This window comes from Dasypus novemcinctus, chromosome 23 (assembly GCF_030445035.2).
Source record: "Dasypus novemcinctus isolate mDasNov1 chromosome 23, mDasNov1.1.hap2, whole genome shotgun sequence".
Classification (NCBI taxonomy): Eukaryota; Metazoa; Chordata; class Mammalia; order Cingulata; family Dasypodidae; genus Dasypus; species Dasypus novemcinctus.
Window position 1 is genome coordinate 54,441,861 of NC_080695.1, and position 7,107 is coordinate 54,448,967.

Here is a 7,107-nt window from a genome sequence, read left to right on the forward strand (position 1 = left end):
CCGTGTGGGAAGCCGGTGCTCAACCGCTTGAGCCACATCCACTCCCTATACCACCCCTCTTCTTGAAGGGGTAAGGGGAGAAAATGGTGCTATGGGGAAAATTCAGAGAGATATGTTGCTGTAGAGGAATGCTCTCTGGAGTAGCCATAGTCAACCCACAGTCCAGCAGAGGGGCAGTGAAGGGAATAAACACCCAGCCATCTCCTTCCCATCCCCCAATGTTGTGGGAAATTGGCTTACCTATTTGTTGCTTCCTGCTATTGTAGAAGATGTTGCAAGTTGCTTCCTGTAGCAAACAGCTGCTTGTAAGGTTTCAAATAAATATGATATGGAAACTAGGGTTGAGGCTCTCAGTTTCAGAAGCTGTGAAGCCCCCTGGTCTCATCTTTGTTTCTTTTCTTGTGTCTTTCTTTCTGTCCTTTTATTTCTTCAGTTCTGTGTCACCTTCCCTTCGTACAGACCTATTGCTGAGTTGGTCTCAGCACCCCAATCTCCTCTAAGTGCCTCCTATTAGCTGAACTCAACCAGAAACCAGAGGACAAGAGAGCCCAGTGACATCATGAGCTGTATCTGCAACCTCAGAAGGGTCTGCAGTGTTAACACTTTGGGGGCATCACCAAGTTGACCCCACCCCATAGATCAAGATCCCAACCAGGGCTCTGACCTGCCTTGGTTAGAAGTTTAATTGCCTTGAAGTTCAGTCTCTAAGAAGACAAAGTCCAGGGCTTGGTCTTTGACTTTCTCTGCCCTCCTGTCACAGGAGATGAGAATGTCTCTGTATGCAACTAAAGAGGTTCTCGGGCTTTCGCTCCTGGCGTAAATGCCTGTTACTTGCCCTCAGTTGCTTATTTCTTCCCATAGAGCATCAAAGTAGTTTATCAATACTCATCCAATCTAATTATCCTTACAGACACTATTTTATCTTGTATGTCTCAAGACAAGATATCAGGCACTAGCCTGATAACCTCAGTCCTGCTAGTGCCTTCCCTCTCCTGGGACACTCTCCCAATTCACCCCATGAAAGTTCTGACAATTGAACACCACCTTATGCAGGGCTGTCCACGTTTCACCTGCCATCAGTGGTGGGGTCCTCATTGCCAACCTGGTAGGGAGTGGCCCGGCTCCCAAGCCCCATCCTGTCATCTGTCCTCCCAGGCTGCTCCTGGTATCAACAGTCACAGGCTGAATTCCCTGGGAGCAGATGCTGAGACAGAGGTAGAGATAGGAATGCAAGATGTTCATTAGGGATTAATATCTGTGAAGGGAAGGAGAGGAAGGAGGATGGGACAGAGGAAGCAGTGGAACTGCGATGCAAGCCTGACAAATTCTCAGTCAACCAGGCAGGAAGATGTGGGGCAAATATTGGCCACCAGAGTATACTACATAGGGCTGAAGTTGCCAAGCCTTCGGACTCTCATGCACTCAGTCACTGCTGCAGGCTTCTCTGGAAAGGATGTGACTTTGGTTAAGGTAGCTAGCTCTCTGGTACTAAGGCAGACCCCGAAGGAGCTGGTGCCTGGAGGCTCTCTATTCTCTTCCTTGAGTGATGCATCTCTGGTTCAGGTCCCACCTCTGCCAATTTTTGGATGCTCTCATGTAAGTGGTTTAACCTCTCTGCGTTTCACTGCTCTACTGTATAAAATCAAGACATGGACCAATCCAGCTCTGACTGTGATCTATTAAACTGCTTTGGGAAATAAGGAGTTCTGCACAGCAAGATGAATTTTCCAGGAAATTTTCAAGCACTGCAACTATCTCTCTTTTTCTACTATAGATGGAAATCTTTCTAAATCCTGTCTCACATCTCCCTAAACACAGGATACTCAATAGAATTAGCCTCTTTTTTGATGACTCAGAATCACATGGGCTGCATCTACAAGTATTTTTTAAAATTTCTCTCCCCTTCCCCCCCAGTCTCCCCAATCCACTCCCCCGCCCCCCCCCCGCCGTTGTCTGCTCTCTGTCCATTCGCTGTGTGTTCTTTTGTGACCGCTTCTAGTCTTATCAGCGGCACCAGGAATCTGTGTTTCTTTTTGTTGCGTCGTCTTGTTGTTTCAGCTCTCCGTGTGTGCGGCATCATTCCTGGGCAGGCTGCACTTTCTTTCGCACTGGGTGGCTGTCCTTGTGGGGCACACTCCTTGTATGTGGGGCTCCCCTACGCAGGGGACACCCCCGCGTGGCACGGCACTCCTCGTGTGCATCAGCACTGCGCGTGGGCCAGCTCCACACTGGTCAAGGAGGACCAGGGTTTGAACTGCGGACCTCCCATGTGGTAGGCGGATGCCCTATCCATTGGGCCAAGTCTGCTTCCCTACTTCAAGTATTTTTGTCTCCTGTCATTATGTCTGGGTGTCACTGTGCCAGGCTCTGACAGCCCCCAGAACCCCTGACCTTTTCAAGCTTGTTGCTCTTGAGATGCTGAAGGTAAGAAGTCCAGGCAGACAAACCTGGGAGTGATACCAGACCAGGTGAGAAAAAGAGAGAGATGCACAGTAAGAGACTAGATGATAGGTGATAGATCAGTGATAAGAGATAAAAAAGGATGGATGGATGGATGGAGATGATAGATATTGTTGGGGGGGGTGTAGGCTGATCATTGTAAATAAAGCATGGGATCTCACTGTGTGAATGTACCAAAACATACTTAACCTTTTTCCTATTGTTAGTCTTTTAAGTTATATCTAGTTTTTTACTATCACAAATAACGGAATGATAAGATCTCTGTACACATGTTCAATTCTTTTCTCAGGATAAATTTCTAGAAATGAAATAGCTAGTCAAAGGGTATGCATGTTTTTTAAATAGAATTTTTTCATTATTAAAAAAACGTATGGGGAAACGGATGTGGCTCAACCAATTGGGCTTCCGTCTGCCATGTGGGAGGTCCAGGGCTCAATGCCTGGGGCCTCCTGGTGAGGGCAAGCTGGCCCATGTGGGGTGCTGGCCCATGCTGGAATGCCACCCCATGCAGGAGTGCCCCCCCCCGTGTGGGAATGCTGCCCAGAGTGGGAAAGCTGCCCTGCACAGGAGTTCCAGCCAATGCTGAGAACTGGCGCAGCAACGCGACACAACAGGAGACAAAGAGGAGAGAAAATAAGAAGGTATAGCGGAACAGGGAGTTGAGGTGACACAAGAGAGTAATCATCTCTCTTCCACTCCGGAAGTTCCCAAGCTCGGTTCCCGGGTCGGGGGGGAGGGGAGGGGAAGCAGAAGAAATAAATAAAAATAAATCTTTTTAAAAAAACCAATGTATGTGAACTACTATATATATATATAAATGTGTCTATCTGTAGATATACATGTAGATACCATATGACTCTATATAGATACATAGATCACCCATAATCCTACTGGCCAGAGTTAATCACTATTGACCTTTTAAGTGTGGACTCTTCTGGGCATGTGGGCTGTCCCTGCCACAAGAGTGCACCCTGACATCTCCCTATCACTGGGAGCATTATTGACTAAGGGCTCCAGCTTTGGTGCTTTGAAATCCATCACTTCAGCCCTCCCTCCCACAGGCTCCTCCCAGGAAATGGCTGAGTAAGGCAGGAACACTGAGGCAAATCTGTTCCTGGGAGACATGAGATTCCCCTGTTGATGGACTTTAGCTTAAAGACACCCTTTGGGGAAGCGGACTTGGCCCAGTGGTTAGGGTGTACGTCTACCACACGGGAGGTTCGTGGTTCAGACCCCGGGCCTCCTTGACCCGTGTGGAGCTGGCCCATGCGCAGTGCTGATGCGCGCAAGGAGTGCACCCCGTAAGGAGAGCTGCCCAGCGCGAAAGGAAGTGCAGCCTGCCCAGGAATGGCGCCGCACACACGGAGAGCTGACACAACAAGATGATGCAACAAAAAGAGACACAGATTCCCGTGCCGCTGACAACAGAAGCGGTCACAGAATAACACACAGCAAATGGACACAAAGAGCACACAACTGGGGGAAGTGGGGAGAGAAATAAATAAAAAATAAATCTTAAAAAAAAAAAGACACCTTTTGCTCAACTTTCCTTAGCCTGCAGGACAGTCCGGGATGCACCCAGCCAAACTTCTGTCCTTCTGCTCTTCACTGCGGGTCAGAATCGTTTCACAGTCTGCCAGTCCCCTAGCCTTCCCAGCCCCCTCCACCATTTCCATTCACGTGGGCATTTTCTCTAGTAAAAGTGTTGCCTGTTTAATGCTATCTTGGTGCCAGCTTCTTAGAGGACCCAGATTAGCATGTACCCCTACACTATAGTTACACTACCCTCCCAAAAGTCTGTACTAATTTACACTGCAATTTGCAATATATGAGAGCTCCTTTTCACCTGACCTTTTGCCAGTACATTGGTCTCCACTCTCAAATTGTGCCCCAATGAGCAGGGACAGTCCTCAGGTGGCATTCTGTAACAAAAACATCATCAAAACTATTTTCCTTGCTAGTGACAGAAAACCCAATCCAAACTGCCCTAAGCACAAAAGGACTTTCATTTACTCATGGAGCTGTAAACTCCAGAGGTACACTAGCTTCAGGCTCAGCTTGATCCAGGGGCTTAAATGATGTTGCCAAAGACATCAGTTTCTCTGCTTTGCTTCCATGGTATTGACTTCATCCTCAAGCTCCAGTCTCCCCACTTAGGGAAGCAAAAATGGCTGGCGAAATCCCAGATCTCATACCCTTCAAGAGCAGGAGGGATGTCTCATTCCCAGAATCCCTAGGAATTACCTCTTTTCTCATTGGCTGTATTGGGTTACTAGTCCAACCAATCACTGCAACCAGGAGAATAGAAACATCCTATTGCTTAAGCCAATCAGAGACCAGGACTGGTGCTTGCATACTGCCATCTAAATCTTAGGGCTTTGGATTAAAGATGCTATTTGACCAGAGGAAAGCTAATGATAGCCATGTTGAAAACAAACAAAACATCTCTATTACAAGAAGGTAATGAGGGAACAGATGTGGCTCAAGTAGTTGGGCACCCATCTCCAAAGCAGATGTGGCTCAAGCAGTTGGGTGTCCATCTACCACAAGGGAGGTCCCAGGTTCAGTTCCCTGTGCCTCTTAAAGAAGACAAGCAAGACAGCAAACTGACACGATGGGCTAGTGTGGCGAGCTGACTCAACAAGAATACACAGTGAGATGACTCCACAAAGAGACACAAGGAAACACATTGAGAAACACAACAAGCAGAGAATGAAGGTGGCTCAAGTGATTTGGCACCTCCCTCCCACATGGGAAGTCTCAGGTTCGGTTCCTGATGCCTCCTAAAAAGAAGATGAGCACAAAGAAAGCAGATAGCAAGCATAAACAATGGGGGGCAAGGGGGACAAGAAATAAATCTTTAAAAAAAGAAGAAGATGAGCAGGCATTGCAGCCAACAGATGACTCAACAAACAGGGAGCAGATGTGACTTAAGCAGTTGGGCAATCACCTCCCACATGAGAGGTCCTGGGTCCAGTTCCCAGTGTCTCTTAAGGAAGACGAGAAGACACAGCCAGCAGACAACGAGCAGACAGACAAGGGAGCCATCTGGGGTGGGGGAGGAATGAAAAAAATTTTTTTAAGAACTTTCATTGGGGATCCCAACTTGTAGCCTGCCCTATAGAATTCAGATTTGCTAATCCCCACAGTTAAGTGATCCAATCCTATAATAAATCTCTATTTTAAAAAGCAACCTATAGTTAACAGCAAGACTGTAATATTCTTGCATCAGTGCCAAAGATACGCAGTGTTAGTAATAGGCAGATATGGAAAAAATATGCCAAATGTATGCTGTGGACCATAGTTAGGGTAATAGTCTGATGGTATTCTCTCATAGTCATTAACAAAGATTTCACCATGGTGTGGTGTGTTGGTGAAGGAGTGTTGAATGGGAATTCCACACCTGTGCATGAGTGTTTTGTAAGTTCACAACTTCTGTAAACAATATATATATTTTTTTAAAAAAAGAATCACCAGGTATATTAACTGTTAAGATAAACACATTATAGTTAAGGGGTTCACCCAATTGGAAGGCTAATAAAAAAAAATAAAGTCAGACCTCAGTTATTTTTAAGCAAAGGCCAGTGCCAATAGCGCAGCCTCTGTCTTTTTCAGGAGCCCCCCACCCCACTGACTGGAATTCTTTTAAAGGGGCCAGGTCTCTACCTCTCCTGAGCCTCATAAATATGTCATGTTAACAAAAGCTTACCAGGGCTTGCTTTCTTTTTTCCCTTAAACAGTTTTATTTTGAGATAATTTCAAGCTCACAAGTTAGTTCCAAAAATAATACCAAACCCATACAGAGAACTCAACATACCCCCCGCCAGATACCAAGATCTACTCATTTTAACATCTTGCTGCATTTGCCATACGATTCTGTCTATCCTTTCATCAACCCATCTACCTACCTATCTATGTATTTTCTGAACATTTCGGAGTAGGTTGTATATATCATGCTCCTTGAACACATACTTCCATGTACATTTTCTAAGAACGAGGACATTCACGTATGTAACCACCTTAAGTACAATTATCAGGTTGAAGAAATTTTAAAAATATTGAACGCGTCATACATTTGCATGTCATCCTTGCACAGGGACCTTCTCCATCTCCTTCCAGTTTTAGGTTATGTGCTGCCGAAGCAAGCAACCAAGGCTTTCTCTTCCAACTGGGATTAGCTGCACAGCACTTCTTTCAAGCAGCTATTGAGTGTCCCGGACTTTACCCACGGAAGTCTATTTAATCCTTGCAACACTCCCCAACGCAAGCTCTGCCCAGCATAGAGGTGAGAAGCACGGGCTCCGGAGTCAGACTCGTGGCTCAGATCCAACCGCACTACTTGGACGAGGCACTCCCCCTCTCCAGGCTGTCCTCTGGGGATGCTAATGAGAATGCTAATATGTCTCTATGGCTGTGAAGATGAAGTGAGATAATCCGTGGAAAATGCTAACACTGGGGCTGGCACAAAAAAGACACTCAGTAAGCATTAGCTCATATTTTTATAGACGCTGATGTGGCCTCCTGCTTTACTGAGGACAAGAAAGAGGAGGCAGCCCATTCGGTATTCAAACAGGGTGACTTTGACCCCTCCTCCAGAGTACTTGAGAATAGCTTTCCAACCAAGATCCTTCCTTCTGTCATATCCCA

At 46.4% G+C, this 7,107-nt stretch overlaps 1 pseudogene; it reads right to left on the reverse strand.

Annotated features, from left to right (window-relative positions):
* Positions 1–6,511: 6,511 nt before the first annotated feature.
* LOC111762296 (U6 spliceosomal RNA) lies at positions 6,512–6,609 on the reverse strand (annotated as a pseudogene).
* Positions 6,610–7,107: the final 498 nt, after the last annotated feature.